The sequence below is a fragment of the Mytilus californianus genome, unplaced genomic scaffold (genome assembly GCF_021869535.1).
Source record: "Mytilus californianus isolate M0D057914Y unplaced genomic scaffold, xbMytCali1.0.p SCAF_6, whole genome shotgun sequence".
NCBI lineage: Eukaryota > Metazoa > Mollusca > Bivalvia > Mytilida > Mytilidae > Mytilus > Mytilus californianus.
In genome coordinates this window covers 114,453,845-114,471,328 of record NW_026262712.1, presented here as the reverse complement: position 1 = coordinate 114,471,328, position 17,484 = coordinate 114,453,845, and the positions used below count along the sequence as shown (strand labels likewise).

General features: G+C 33.7%; 1 protein-coding gene across 1 annotated transcript in view; it reads left to right on the top strand.

Annotated features, from left to right (window-relative positions):
- The window catches only part of LOC127705979 (inactive phospholipase C-like protein 2), a 78,874-nt gene that overhangs the window by 21,540 nt on the left and 39,850 nt on the right, over positions 1 to 17,484 (top strand). The gene's annotated exons all lie outside the window — the stretch shown is intronic.

Genomic DNA, 17,484 nt, shown 5'->3' with positions numbered 1-17,484 from the left:
TAGTGTATTGTTTAACTCCAACCATAGAGTTAGTGTATTGTTTAACTCAAACCATAGAGTTCGTGTATTGTTTAACTCCAACCATAGAGTTAGTGTATTGTTGAACTCCAACCAGAGTGTTTGTGTATTGTTTAACTCAAACCAGAGAGTTTGTGTATTGTTTAACTCCAACCATAGAGTTAATGTATTGTTTAACTCCAACCATAGAGTTAGTGTATTGTTTAAGTCCAACCATATCGCAAGATGAAAAACATGTTTAATTAATTTTACATTATAAAAATTGATATAATAAGCTTATAAGCTTATTTACTGCATGATGTCAAAAAGATGAACTATGAAGAGGATCATGTCACACACACATGCATACTCCACATTTTGTTTCATTCATTTATACAAAAGTTTTGATTATCTATAGAGTGAAGTTCAAACAAGTCTTTAAAAGCCAGTAAAGTATAATATGGTGTTTGACTGTGCAGTAGAGCTACCTTTCAAACAGATTGTACTGTGTTTGACTGTGCAGTAGAGCTACCTTTCAAACAGATTGTACTGTGTTTGACTGTGCAGTAGAGCTACCTTTCAAACAGATTGTACTGTGTTTGACTGTGCAGTAGAGCTACCTTTCAAACAGATTGTACTGTGGATGGTGTTTGACTGTGCAGTAGAGCTACCTTTCAAACAGATTGTACTGTGGATGGTGGTTGTCTGTGCAGTAGAGCTACCTTTCAAACAGATTGTACTGTGGATGGTGTTTGACTGTGCAGTAGAGCTACCTTTCCAGCAGATTGTACTGTGTTTGACTGTGCAGTAGAGCTACCTTTCCAGCAGATTGTACTGTGTTTGACTGTGCAGTAGAGCTACCTTTCAAACAGATTGTACTGTGTTTGACTGTGCAGTAGAGCTACCTTTCAAACAGATTGTACTGTGGATGGTGTTTGACTGTGCAGTAGAGCTACCTTTCAAACAGATTGTACTGTGGATGGTGTTTGACTGTGCAGTAGAGCTACCTTTCAAACAGATTGTACTGTGGATTCAGATTGTACTGTGGATTCATTATTGTTTTCCTACGATTAAAATTTTTGTGAATTTTGTGGATAAAAGGTAAACCACAAATTTTAATGTTCACTAAAGTGCAAATTGTCTACGTTTGTATGCAAAATTTGGCAAAACTACATAAGCAAATACACGAAAATACAACTTTCCCTTGATTCACTAAAATTGGTATACACATAAAAGAAATAAAAAAGTGGTAGTTGACAAATGATACAGCTGGAATTCCTGTTATTTTTGTCTTGCCTGGCGAGATTTAGGTGTTTTGTTTCCATTATTGGCATCAGCATTGGCAACATCAACTAATATTATAGTTTGTGATTAAGTTACACAGGCCAGATATATCTCTTTGTTAACAGTTTATTCATGCTTAAAAAATGTGAGGCCTTAAACAACTTTTATGGTAATGAAGTAATCATTTAATAAAGATATGTATTAAAGAAACATTCAACCAGTCCCCTAAGGAAAATTATTGAATTTAGAACAAATGTGAAATAAAATAACAAATATAGGATTCTATTTGTAATTTTAAGAATAAAATATTTAAAAACTATAAAAATGTTAATTAGGGGCCATCAGAATTTGGTGTGCTTTTTAAAAAAAAAACATGAAGCCTTATAATGGTTTGTTTGTAATTCTGGGTATTAAAATGTCCTTTGTGAGACCAAACATAATAGAACTTGCAGTTTACTTTATCATTTATTATTAGGGCCCTGCCTAGTGGAGGGTCGCCCTATAGTGATCAGTCTGTCCGTCTGTCCATAACAAATTGTGTCCGCTCTATATCTAGAGAACCATTATAATTTCATATTTTATACTTCAAATGTATATTAACCAACACCAGAGGGTGTGTCATAATGTTTGTACAACTTCCTAGGTCAAAGGTCAAGGTCAAAAACTTTGGTTTCAGTTGACAACCCCATGTCCTATCGTAAAGATTGTGTCCTCTCTATATCTTGAGAACCGTTATGATTTCAAAGTTTATACTTGACATGTATATTCACCAACACTAGAGGGTGTGTCATAATGTATGTACAACTTCCTAGGTCAAAGGTCATGGTTAAAAACTTTGGTTTCAGTTGACAACCCCATGTCCTATGGTAAAGATTGTGTACGCTCTATATCTTGAGAACCTTTATGATTTCAAAGTTTATACTTCACATGTATATTAACCAACACCAGAGGGTGTGTCATGATGTATGTACAACTTCCTAGGTCAAAGGTCAAGGTCAAAAACTTTTGTTTCAGTTGACAACCCCATGTCCTATTGTAAAGTTACAAATTTTTTAACCGCACGTTACAGCTTAGCACACAGAAATGATGTCTAGTTACTCTTGCATATGTTTCTTCTAAGATAAATATCAAAGACTCCTCGTTATGTCAGAACAAGGAGGTGCTGTGTTAATCTTACTGTGAGATTTGAGCTTTGTTCACCTCACTCTTGAAGATCTTTCAGTAAGCATCAGAATTCAATAATGAACAGCAGTAAAAGCTCTGTTCCTATGATTGATTGTTATTTACTTAACGTCCCTGTACCTGTGGTATATTGTTATTTACTTAACGTCCCTGTACTTGTGGTATAGGTGTAATACCACCATTGATTTTCCCCTATTATTCTTTGTTAAATTTGCACTTTTCAAAAAATTGTGCAGAATTTATCTTTGTTTCAAATAAAGAAATACTTGGCATGAGTAAAGTTTTATCCTGTCCAGTACTATAGAAAAAAATTCACATAACATTTCATTGCATATAAGAAAATAACCATCACTGGAAGTTAACCAATCAAATTTCCCCCCTTTTTTAACCTGTGTACAAGCTTTAGTAACCATGTAACCTCAAGTTTCCAAAATATTCTATAGAAACCCCAAATAAAGAAATGATGGTGCTTTGAAATACCCAAGATATATGTTTATGACTCAGAAATGTTTTACTGCAATGAAATGTAGGATCAATTACCTACAACTGTCAAATTCAAGGGAATATTTTTTTTAGACCTATTTTCGTATGCAACCGGATGTGACGTACTATGATTTGGTGGTATATCACCTAAAGAAGACTTTTTTGTTGAATAAACTGAATCTGACTTTTTTCCTTTGTAATACTGGTTATTTCAAGCATTCCTGTCAAGTTTTGTCATAATCAGATCAATAGTTTGAGAAAAATCTAGTATAATGTAAGACGACATCTACAGCGATTCGAGCAAAATTTCTTTGAAAAATTCAAACCAAGCCGCATCATGATAGAATATAGTGTGGACCAATAAATGATCAAATATTTATCTCATCTGCCTACAAACAGTTGAATATGATACAAAAGATGACTTCAGGATGATAAATACTACTAATGGACCTCTTTGTCTTCCTTATAAGGTCTCTTTTGGTCCATTTATACCTCTCATTTCCTCAAAATTTCTACTTTTTAGGCCAATAAATAAAAATATTGGGGTAACTTTCACTCATTTATGGTAGAAAGGTTATTATAAATGATTAATTGAAGTATTCAAGCTTAATGAACTATCCGTAAAAAAGTTTACTGTCTCCAAGGAGGTTTCAATAAGTCCTTACATAAAACTTAAATTTACGCCGCGTTCCAGAGAGGGACATAAAAAACTTCTCTTTTGGTGAATAATTTGTTGTTACTGCTTTAAAAATAATTTCATTTACTTAAAATTATATATTTATTAAAGTATTTCTTAGGAGAAATTTTCTAGTATAGCAGAATATAAGAAATAAGGAGAAAAAGCTCCCCAAGACTCTAAGTATGGCTTGTTCTGTCAACTAATATTCATGGTAAAGTCCTATTTCAAGGAAATTTTCTCATAAAATGTATTTTGGAGACTCAATCCACTCAGAATATTTCATTATTTGTAATATTTCACTTAAATAGCAAGAAATTTTAACACATGAGAGTACTCACAAGGTCAAAGGTGCATGTACAGCTTCCCATATTAAATAGGTGTAATACCTCCATTGATTTTCCCCTATTATTCTTTGTTAAATTTGCACTTTTCAAAAAATTGTGCAGAATTTATCTTTGTTTCAAATAAAGAAATACTTGGCATGAGTAAAGTTTTATCCTGTCCAGTACTATAGAAAAAAATTCACATAACATTTCATTGCATATAAGAAAATAACCATCACTGGAAGTTAACCAATCAAATTTCCCCCCTTTTTTATACGACCGCAAAAATTGAAAATTTTTTGGTCGTATATTGGTATGACGTTGGCGTCGTCGTCGTCGTCGTCGTCCGGCGTCGTCCGAAGACACATTGGTTTTCGCACTCTAACTTTAGTTTAAGTGAATGGATCTCCATGAAATTTTACCATAAGGTTCAATACCACGAAAGGAAGGTGGGGATTGATTTTGGGGGTTATGGTACCAACAGTTAAGGAATTAGGGGCCAAAAAGGGGCCAAAAATAAGCATTTTTGTCGAGCCTTCGACTTTTGTCGAAAAAGCGAGACATAGCGATCCTACATTCCGTCGTCGTCGTTGTCGTCGGCGGCGTCCACAAATATTCACTCTGTGGTTAAAGTTTTTGAAATTTTAATAACTTTCTTAAACTATCCTGGATTTCTACCAAACTTGGACAGAAGCTTGTTTATGATCATAAGATTATATTCAAAAGTAAATTTTGTAAAAAAAAAAATCCATTTTTTCCGTATTTTACTTATAAATGGACTTAGTTTTTCTGCCAGGAAACATTACATTCACTCTGTGGTTAAAGTTTTTGAAATTTTAATAACTTTCTTAAACTATCCTGGATTTCTACCAAACTTGGAAAGAAGCTTGTTTATGATCTTAAGATATTATCCAGAAGTAAATTTTGTAAAAAAAAAAAATCCATTTTTTCCGTATTTTACTTATAAATGGACTTAGTTTTTCTGCCAGGAAACATTACATTCACTCTGTGGTTAAAGTTTTTGAAATTTTAATAACTTTCTTACACTATCCTGGATTTCTACCAAACTTGGAAAGAAGCTTGTTTATGATCTTAAGATATTATCCAGAAGTAAATTTTGTAAAAAAAAAAATCAATTTTTTCCGTATTTTACTTGTAAATGGACTTAGTTTTTCTGCCAGTTAACATTACATTCACTCTGTGGTTAAAGTTTTTAAAATTTTAACAACTTTCTTAAACTATCCTGGATTTGTACCACACTTGGACAGAAGCTTGTTTATGATCAAAAGCTAGTATCTAGAAGGAAATTTTGATAAAATTTTGTTCCATTTTTTCCGTATTTTACTTATAAATGGACTTAGTTTTTCTTCCAGTCAACATTACATACAGTCTGCAGTTTAAGTTTTTAAAACATTTATTAGATTCATAAATTATCCTGGATTTTTACCAAACTTGGACAGAAGCTACTTACATTCAAATGATAGTATAGAGAGGAATATTTTTATTAATTTTTTTTCTCATTTTTGTTGAGCCTGCGATTAACAGCAAAAGTAGGCGAGACACTGGGTTCCGCGGAACCCTTACGAATTTTTGTAACTTCCAGACAATAACTTGTGTGTAAGTGTATGGATCTCTCTGACATTGTACCACAAGGTTCCATATCACAAAGGGAAGGCTGTAATTGATTTTGGGGGTAATTGCCTCAAAATTTTAGGAATTAGGGGCCAAAAAAGGGGCAAAAAACAAGCATTTTTCTAGTTTCATGACAATAACTTGTGTGTAAGTGTTTGGATATTTCTGAAATTGTACTACAAGGTTCCATATCACAAAGGAAAAGCTGGAATTGAGTGAGGGGGTAATTGCCCGAAACGTTTAGGAATTGGGGGCCAAAAAGGGGCCAAAAATAAGCATTTTTCTAGTTTCCAGACAATAACTTGTGTTCAAGTGTATGGATCTCTCTGAAATTGTACTGCAAGGTACCATACCACAAAGGGAAGGCTGGGATTGAGTTTGGGAGTGATGAATCATAAGGGGGTTCAAAAAATTTGGGGGGGGAATTTTTTTTTCTTTTTTTCCTTTTTATTTTTCTTTTAAAATTTTCCATTTTAAGTTGGTTATTTCTGATTAATATTTAAAAGCAAATAATAATGATATGGTAGGAGATACACACCAAACAGGATGTGTAAATTATTATATAATAAGTATTGTGCAATAGCAAGAAATTTTCAATTGCACAGTATTGCACAATTGCAAGAAATCTTCAATTGGACAGTATTGCGCAATAGCAAGAAATCTTCAATTGCACAGTATTGCGCAATAGCAAGAAATATCCAATAGCACAATATTGCGCAATAGCAAGAAATTGTCAGTTGTACAGTATTGCACAATAGCAAGAAATATTCAATTGCACAGTATTGTGCAAAAGAAGATACTTCGTATAAATTGCTTATTTCTTGATCAATTTCAATGGGGTTTTATTCTTGAATTCTTGGGGTTCTTTAATATGCTGAATCTAACCGTGTATTAAGTTTTTCGATTTTGGGCCCCGTTTTTAAATTGGTCCACATTGAGGTCCAAAGGGTCCAAAATTTAACTTTGTTTGATTTCATCAAAAATTGAATTATTGGGGTTCTTTGATATGCCGAATCTAACCGTGTATTTAGATTCTTAATTTTTGGTTCCGTTTTTAAATTGGTCTACATTAAGGTCAAAAGGGTCCAAAATTAAACTTAGTTTGATTTTAACAAAAATTGAATTTTTTAGGGTACTTTGATATGCTGAATCTAAACATGTATTTAGATTTTTGATTTTGGGCCCAGTTTTCAAGTTGGTCCAAATCGGGGTCCAAAATTAAACTTTGTTTGATTTCAACAAAAATTGAATATATGGGGTTCTTTGATATGCTGAATCTAACCATGTATTTAGATTTTTGATTTTTGGGCCCCGTTATCAACTTTGTCCACATTGAGGTCAAAAGGGTCCAAAATTAAACTTTGTTTGATTTCATCAAAAATTGAATTCTTGGGGTTCTTTGATATGCTGAATCTAACCATGTATTTAGATTTTTTATTTGTGGACCCGCTATCAAATTGGTTCATATTGAGGTCAAAAGGGTCCAAAATTAAACTTTGTTTGATTTCATCAAAAATTGAATTATTGGGGTTCTTTGATATGCCAAATCTAACCGTGTATTTAGATTTTTTATTTTGGGTCCCGTTTTTAAATTGGTCTACATTAAGGTCCAAAGGGTCCAAAATTAAACTTAGTTTGATTTTAACAAAAATTGAATTCTTGGGGTTCTTTGATATGCTGAATCTAAACATGTGTTTAGATTTTTGATTATGGGCCCAGTTTTCAAGTTGGTCCAAGATAGGGTCCAGTATTTAAACTTTGTTTGATTTCAACAAAAATTGAATATATGGGGTTCTTTGATATGCTGAATCTAAACATGTATTTAGATTTTTGATTATTGGGCCCATTTTTCAAGTTGGTCCAAGTTGGGGTCCAAAATTAAACTTTTTTTGATTTCAACAAAAATTGAATATATGGGGTTCTTTGATATGCTGAATCTAACCATGAATTTAGATTTTTTATTTGTGGGCCCCGCTATCAAATTGGTTCATATTGAGGTCAAAAGGGTCCAAAATTAAACTTTGTTTGATTTAATCAAAAATTGAATTATTGGGGTTCTTTGATATTCCAAATCTAACCGTGTATTTAGATTTTTAATTTTAAGTCCCGTTTTTTAAATTGGTCTACATTAAGGTCCAAAGGGTCCAAAATTAAACTTAGTTTGATTTAAGCAAAAATTGAATTATTGGGGTTCTTTGATATGCTGAATCTAAACATGTGTTTAGATTTTTGATTATGGGCCCAGTTTTCAAGTTTGTCCAAGTTGGGGTCCAAAATTAAACTTTGTTTGATTTTAACAAAAATTGAATATATGGGGTTCTTTGATATGCTGAATCTAACCATGTATTTTGATTTTGGACATTGGACCATAATAGGTAAATTAAAAAAATTCAAGTTCTTAGACAACATTCTTTCTGTGTCAGAAACCTATGCTGTTTCAAATATTTAATAACAATCCAAATTCAGAGCTGTATCAAGCTTGAATGTTGTGTCCATACTTGCCCCAACTGTTCAGGGTTCGACCTCTGCGGTCGTCTCAAGCTGCGCCCAAGCGAAGCATTTTATTAACCTGTGTACAAGCTTTAGTAACCATGTAACCTCAAGTTTCCAAAATATTCTATAGAAACCCCAAATAAAGAAATAATGGTGCTTTGAAATACCCAAGATATATGTTTATGACTCAGAAATGTTTTACTGCAATGAAATGTAGGATCAATTACCTACAACTGTCAAATTCAAGGGAATATTTTTTTTAGACCTATTTTCGTATGCAACCGTGACGTACTATGATTTGGTGGTATTACACCTATATTGGTGAACGTCCCTGTACCTGTGGTATATTGGTGAACGTCCCTGTACCTGTGGTATATTGGTTAACGTCCCTGTACCTGTGGTATATTGTTTAACATCCCTGTACCTGTGGTATATTGGTTAACATCCCTGTACCTGTGGTATATTGGTTAAAGTCCCTGTACCTGTGGTTTATTGGTTAATGTCCCTGTACCTGTGGTATATTGGTTAATGTCCCTGTACCTGTGGTATATTGGTTAACGTCCCTGTACCTTTGGTATATTGCTTAACGTCCCTGTACCTGTGGTATATTGGTGAACGTCCCTGTACCTGTGGTATATTGGTGAACGTCCCTGTACCTGTGGTATATTGGTGAACGTCCCTGTACCTGTGGTTTATTGGTGAACGTCCCTGTACCTGTGGTATATTGGTGAACGTCCCTGTACCTGTGGTATATTGGTGAACGTCCCTGTACCTGTGGTATATTGGTGAACGTTCCTGTACCTGTGGTATATTGGTGAACGTCCCTGTACCTGTGGTATATTGGTGAACGTCCCTGTACCTGTGGTTTATTGGTTAACGTCCCTGTACCTGTGGTATATTGGTTAAGGTCCCTGTACCTGTGGTATATTGGTTAAGGTCCCTGTACCTGTGGTATATTGGTGAACGTCCCTGTACCTGTGGTTTATTGGTGAACGTCCCTGTACCTGTGGTTTATTGGTGAACGTCCCTGTACCTGTGGTATATTTGTTAACGTCCCTGTACCTTTGGTATATTGCTTAACGTCCCTGTACCTGTGGTATATTGGTTAACGTCCCTGTACCTGTGGTATATTGGTTAACGTCCCTGTACCTGTGGTATATTGGTGAACGTCCCTGTACCTGTGGTATATTGGTGAACGTCCCTGTACCTGTGGTATATTGGTGAACTTCCCTGTACCTGTGGTTTATTGGTTAACGTCCCTGTACCTGTGGTATATTGGTGAACGTCCCTGTACCTGTGGTATATTGGTGAACGTCCCTGTACCTGTGGTATATTGGTTAATGTCCCTGTACCTGTGGTATATTGGTTAACATCCCTGTACCTTTGGTATATTGGTTAACGTCCCTGTACCTTTGGTATATTGCTTAACATCCCTGTACCTGTGGTATATTGGTGAACGTCCCTGTACCTGTGGTATATTGGTGAACGTCCCTGTACCTGTGGTATATTGGTGAACTTCCCTGTACCTGTGGTATATTGGTGAACTTCCCTGTACCTGTGGTTTATTGGTTAACGTCCCTGTACCTGTGGTATATTGGTTAATGTCCCTGTACCTGTGGTATATTGGTTAACATCCCTGTACCTTTGGTATATTGGTTAACGTCCCTGTACCTTTGGTATATTGCTTAACATCCCTGTACCTGTGGTATATTGGTCAACGTCCCTGTACCTGTGGTATATTGGTTAACGTCCCTGTACCTTTAATATTGGTTAACGTTCCTGTACCTTTGGTATATTGGTTAACGTCCCTGTACCTGTGGTATATGGGTGAACGTCCCTGTACCTTTGGTATATTGGTTATTATCCCTGTACCTGTGGTATATTGGTTAACGTCCCTGTACCTTTGGTTTATTGGTTAACATCCCTGTACCTGTGGTATATTGGTTAACGTCCCTGTACCTTTGGTATATTGCTTAACATCCCTGTACCTTTGGTATATTGGTTAACATCCCTGTACCTGTGGTATATTGGTTAAAGTCCCTGTATCTTTGGTATATTGGTTAACGTCCCTGTACCTTTGGTATATTGGTTAAAGTCCCTGTACCTTTGGTATATTGGTTAAAGTCCCTGTACCTTTGGTTTATTGGTTAGAGTCCCTGTACCTTTGGTATATTGGTTAACGTCCCTGTACCTGTGATATATTGGTTAACGTCCTGTACCTTTGGTATATTGGTTAAAGTCCCTGTACCTTTGGTATATTGGTTAACGTCCCTGTACCTTTGGTATATTGGTTAAAGTCCCTGTACCTTTGGTATATTGGTTAACCTCCCTGTACCTTTGGTATATTGGTTAACGTCCCTGTACCTTTGGTATATTGGTTAACGTCCCTGTACCTTTGGTATATTGGTTAACGTCCTGTACCTTTGGTATATTGGTTAACGTCCCTGTATCTTTGGTATATTAGTTAACGTCCCTATACCTTTGGTATATCGGTTAAGGTCCCTGTACCTTTGGTTTATTGGTTAAGGTCCCTGTACCTTTGGTATATTGGTTAACGTCCCTGTACCTTTGGTATATTGGTTAACGTCCCTGTACCTTTGGTATATTGGTTAATGTCCCTGTATCTTTGGTATATTGGTTATGTTTTCCCAGTATTTCATTATTCCTTTTATCTTTTGTTCACCCAACTAAGATAGAAAAGAAGGATTATGATATAAAATCCCTACACACAATAGAAAAAAGCAAGCAAAGAACAGCTTTTTTATTGTAGTTTTTCATCTCAAAGTGAATGTGAGGCCTCAACATAGAGCAAAAGCTAATGCCTTACTGCATGTTAAAGACTGCCCCTAACATGTTTGACAAAAATCTTTGCTGGATATCAATTGTACATTTTATTCCTCTACTAGGAATATAGAGAGTATTCTTCCATATGATTGAGTAAAAGGAGTTTGGGGTACACATTAATAAAAACAGCAACCCAATGATACATATGCTAAAAAGCATAAAGAGGTCACCTTTCCTTATGAAGGTACGGGGCCTCTGTGGCCGAGTGGTCTAAATAGTCAAACTACTATATCACTAGCCTGTCAACACTGAGGTTGTGAGTTTGAATCTTGCACGAATAGGATTGTCAATTTTCCTACCACTTGCCACTAGTACAGATGACTGCATATGTAACATGTATTTATTTATGTGTACTCGTTGATCTACTGAGAGAATTCTATACATGTTCTTGCATATTATTTGCACCTGTTGATCTATGTTTTCCATGAGAATACTGTACATGTCTATGCTCATTATGTATAATCACATAATCTTCAGTATACAGAATAACAAATACATTCCCAAGATTCCTATGCTAGAAGAGAGTGTGGACACTGATTAATACCATATGTTCTTACCTAGTCTTTGTAGAATGGAGGAAATTAGCTCTAAACTGCTAACCCTTCTGGAGCACCTAAGTTGACCCCAAGTTTCAGTGGGGTTCATTTTGCTTTTAATCTTTGTTTTCTGTATAGTATTTTTTGTTTTGTTGTTTGTCTGTTTTTCTTCGTCATATGGCTTTGATTTCCCCCTTTGATTTCCCCCTTTGTATTTTCTCTTGTTTTATTTAATGTACTTTTGTGTTGTATCTGTCTCTTGATTTAAGATGTTCATTTTTCTTGCTTACTTTTGAATTCTACAATTTTTAGAAATAAGTTAAATAAAGTAATTTTTGTTTAGTTTTTGTTTTTATTAAACACAGGTCTTCTTCCTTGTAAGGAGTTATCTACCTTTTCTCTTCCTTGTAAGGAGTTATCTACCATTTCTCTTCCTTGTAAGGAGTTATCTACCATTTCTCTTCCTTGTAAGGAGTTATCTACCATTTCTCTTCCTTGTAAGGAGTTATCTACCATTTCTCTTCCTTGTAAGGAGTTATCTACCATTTCTCTTCCTTGTAAGGAGTTATCTACCATTTCAACAGATATATCACAGTCAGTAAGCCACAATAGACTTTCACCATTTAAAGAAAAATCACCAATACTATTGGTATACTCTTAAGCATGTTAAGAGCATCCATCCAAAAGGACCAATATCTGTTGGAAAGACTTCCATTTGAACTTATTTAAGCTTGATTGAAGAATTAGCAAAAAACACAGGTTTGGGGTTCAAATGGAAGTCTTGCCCTTAGGTATACTCCCAAAGTAAACAACACTAACCTTAATGTTTATAAGTTTAGCTGTATCTAAGTGAGTCTACCATCTGACCTGTTGTTTCTATAAATAGAAAATGGTTTTCAGTACCTTGTGTAATAAGTAATTTTTTTTTGCAGAGCTGTATTGACTTGACATATATACATGTATATATATATTGATATATAATCATAAGTAGTTACAGATCATATCAGATGAGTTTAACTATGGTTGACTGATATTTGGTATTATTAGAAGTAACATATTGCAAATGTGATTTGTTCTGCATGGTTTTCCCTTTTTGTACTTAGATTTTGCCGTAGGACAGATAATTTTTGTTCATTTGTCAATTTTCCTTCAGGGATTATTGTGCTGATATTATGTAATTTGATTGTGAAATGAGAACACAGAAAACCTATGAATTTGTTCCATTTTGCCTACTATTATGATGGTTGGACCTAATTAGAACATTTCACCATATAATATTTTTATCTTGTTTGACCTCTTTTTTGATATTGAGCTGTCATTTAATTGTATGATGCAGAGTTAGAAATGATGTCATGCTTGTAAGAGTTTTAATCTGACTGAGGAGTTAATTCCTTGGGAGTTATTGTAATACTTTAGGACTATAACGGGCCAATGAAAAATGTTGTATACAAAGTATAAGCAAGTGTCATCAAAGCTTTAATGCATGTTTTTTCATTGACATCATGTATTTTTTTCCCACATACCCATATACCTTAATATGGTATATGGTACTTTTTATTATGGCCTTAAAAGATGAGGCTAAGTTACATTCATGAAAAGGTACATGTAATGCCTTAAATATCAAATTATAAATGAATGGGATGTCAAAATTTTCAACTTCCAATTGACAATGCTTTATTGTTGCTTTACTTGTCCATTTAATGTATTCTTCTGAAAAGGGAAACAATTTAATTAAGGGATTTAAGAACTCTCTCAGAATTGGACCACTGAAAGACAAAATGACCTTGACCTGAGTTAGCATGCAGACAGGTAATGGAGTGAACCTGTATCAGGAGCTGTGATGTATGTTATCATTATGAAATAGACATCATCATAAACTGTTTCCTTTGTACAAATTATTGTACTAATTACTGCAGAGAAAACTTCATAATCTGTTGTCATCTTCAGTTGGTAATGAATCATTCATGATGTACTTTGAGGCTCAGCAAAGGGGTCACTTCTGTATAAATTATGGTTTGATTGAATAAAGAACCATTGAAACAATGATTGCATTAGTGATATCTGAATACACAGTACACCGTAAATGAATCCCTTCAAATATTACATGTATATTACCTTCTTACTAAATGCTCTTAAAACTTCAGAGGATAAATGTTTGACCTTTTACCGTTTTGGAACTAGTCATTCAGATATTTGCATTGGAATACTTTCAAAAGGATCCCCCTAAAATTTTGTGTTCATGCTGATAATTCTGTTATATATATTGTGTGCATGTAAAATGTTTTAGCTGAAACTATATCAAAAACGTTATCAGACTTAGATTTAAACTGCTCTGATAAACACTTTCTGAAAAGTTTAATAATATCTCAGTTGTGTACCCAGGAAAAGGGGAGAAATTAAAGGGGAGGGGTGTTGAATCATCAGAAAAATTGACTAAATAATACAAATATTTTGGGTCTTGGCATTAAGGGATGGGGGCATGTTCCCCCTATACTCCCCTATATCTAGATGAACAATGTAAATGCAAGATTGAAAACATTTTAAGTGGTACTACACATGTTCATTGAATTGAATGTGTAACTAGTAACTACAAATGGTGATGATCTACTCATATTTATACAAAATTTGATGTCGGTGTCATATGTTTTGATCAATACAGCCTTGAATGGAGTCACAGAATTCTGGTCTGAGTTTCTAAGAACAAATGTCATTCTGTAATTAAGACATTGAACAAGTTGAACATGCCTTTAATCTTGTTTATGAAGCTACTTTATTGAATCTGTTTGGAGGTGTACTGATTGATATTCTAGTTTATTAAAATGTTGAAGATTTATTATTTAAATTTGAGTTTTGAACAAACTCTTCATGAATTACAAGTTCTCTAATATAAGGTTGGTTCTTATTTGCTTTTCAATTAATGTTATTCATAGTTTGATTAGGTCCTTGTCCTCCCTATCACAGCTTTATACAGTGGTCTGTAAATGTGTAGGCTAATGGTTTCAGTTATTTCAGTAAATAGATAAATAAAACATGTCATATAAACAGAATGTAATGAGAGTAAGTTTAAGTTGAAAGGATTTCCTTTCATTCAAGTATGCATTATGATTATAAATCATAAGGTTTGTAAATAATTTCTCCTTAGGGAGCCTTAGTTATTACTTGTTATGAGAGGAAGCCATCTATCTGTTAAACAGGAAATGTTACGCTCAAATCACAATGAAAGGAAAATATTTTAAACCTGAATAGTAAATAGTTACCCATAATCATGCAACTAAATTATTTATATTGATTTTCATTTTAAAATATTTACGGAAAACCCTTAAGGCTGAAATATTGTGTTTGTTTAAATATCTTTTGAAACTTCCTGATGTGCTGCACATCTGCTTCATGGGACATTTATTCTTTATGTATAGGATTTAAAATTTAGTTATTTGTTTACTCGAAAATATATAGATAAAAGCTGTCCATGCCGCGATCATACATAAAATTACAATAGGGTTGAATATTATTGTGACCTTTTACCTCACTTGACTTCCATTGACTGTCTGTCAGTCTGTCTGAAATTATACATTTTCTAAATTGCACTCTCTCTCTCTCTCTCTCTCTCTCTCATTCATAAACAACTAGGCTAGTTATACCCCTCAATACAAAACTAGTACAAGGGGTGTGTAGTTGTTGACCTGTTAGTCTGTCCGTCAGTCATATTCGTTTCCAGTCGCTAGCACCAATACTTTAGATCAGATTGCAACCATACTTGGATATATGGTCATATATAATGAGAGGAAGACTCCTTGTGATTTTGAGGTCACTACATTTAAGGTCAAGGTCATACCTACTTAAATAGACTAAAATTTATTGCAGAAAAGGGGTTTCCAGATACTGAATCAAATACTACATACCAACCTTACACATAATGAGAGGAAAAATTTTATCTAGTTCTAAGGTGAAGGTCATTTTTACTAAAATAGATTGAAATTGTACAGAAAAGTGGTTTCCTGAATCTAAATTAAATATCAAATATTGGACTGCAACCTTGCTTTGATATATGGTCACATATAATTAAAGGAAGATCCCTATTGATTTTCAAAAGACTAGACATATTAAGGTTAAAGTTTCTGAAAATAGATTTGTTTAACATAATATAACTGTTTGATATTATAACTTCAAAAAGAATCATATCTTAAGGTAAACAAAACGCTATGCCATCAGATCAAAATAAGCTTAGGGTGTGGGGTATGTGAGCTTGCTCACTTAGATTCTTTTATTAAATCAAATTTAGCCAGAATCAGCCATAAGGGTCTTCTTTATAACTCATGATGTACATTATGTTTTCTGCAAAATACCAAAAGCCATGGGCATCTTGCTTGAAAATAAAAAAAAATTTGAAAATCCAGGAAGAGACAAATTTCTTCTGAGTTTTGATGAAATGATAGATTTCTGTGATTCTCTACAGCAACCATACTGCCATCAAACATGACCACCACGAAAAATGAAATTAGTCTATAGGACCAACTTCTACAAAACTGTAGGAAACTTAAACATTTACAAGTACATAAAGGTTATATGAAGAAACAGTAACCCAACAATAGACAAATGTCTTTACCATTTGTTAAGTTCTTAGTTGTCCTGAGTCAAGATTGATTTTTTGGTGTTTAATGCCACTTTCAGCACTATTGGCTACTTTGTGTCTGCCAGTTTTTTATTGAAAGAGGAAGCCGGAGCTCCCAGAGAGAATCACTGTCCTTAGGCTGGTATATGGTAATCCTAGTAAATACAGATTGGAGTCAAACGTACCTGCTTGATGCTCGGTTCGTACTCCAGTCCCCACCCTGAGTGTAGACAAGTTGTAAATTAATTTGATAAAATAATTAATGATCAACAATTACCAAAAGTAGATAAATTCTGTGGAAGAATAACAGATAATATAAGGGATATAATCAGTGGAATTGATGATGGTGTCCTTTACAATTACCCCCATCTACATGGTGCTCTCACCACATACCCATTTTTTTTACTTACAAAATAAGACTGATATTCTTATGTACCGAAATATAGTATAAATAGGTAATCAAAGATAAAAGAAAATGAAAGTAAACAATGGATAAAGACATAAACCAGTAGTATCTCAACCTTAATATTATGTAAGACATAAACCAGTAGTATCTCAACCTTAATATTATGTAAGACATAAACCAGTAGTATCTCAACCTTAATATTATGTAAGACATAAACCAGTAGTATCTCAACCTTAATATTATGTAAGACATAAACCAGTAGTATCTCAACCTTAATATTATGTAAGACATAAACCAGTAGTATCTCAACCTTAATATTATGTAAGACATAAACCAGTAGTATCTCAACCTTAATATGTAAGACATGAACCAATAGTATCTCAACCTTAATATTATGTAAGACATAAACCAGTAGTATCTCAACCTTAATATTATGTAAGACATAAACCAGTAGTATCTCAACCTTAATATTATGTAAGACATAAACCAGTAGTATCTCAACCTTAATATTATGTAAGACATAAACCAGTAGTATCTCAACCTTAATATTATGTAAGACATAAACCAGTAGTATCTCAACCTAAATATTATGTAAGACAAAACAGTAATATCTCAACCTTAATATTATGTAAGACATAAAACAGTAATATCTCAACCTTAATATTATGTAAGACATAAAACAGTAATATCTCAACCTTAATATTATGTAAGACATAAACCAGTAGTATCTCAACCTTAATATTATGTAAGACATAAACCAGTAGTATCTCAACCTTAATATTATGTAAGACATAAACCAGTAGTATCTCAACCTTAATATTATGTAAGACATAAACCAGTAGTATCTCAACCTTAATATTATGTAAGACATAAACCAGTAATATCTCAACCTTAATATTATGTAAGACATAAACCAGTAGTATCTCAACCTTAATATTATGTAAGACATAAACCAGTAGTATCTCAACCTTAATATTATGTAAGACATAAACCAGTAGTATCTCAACCTTAATATT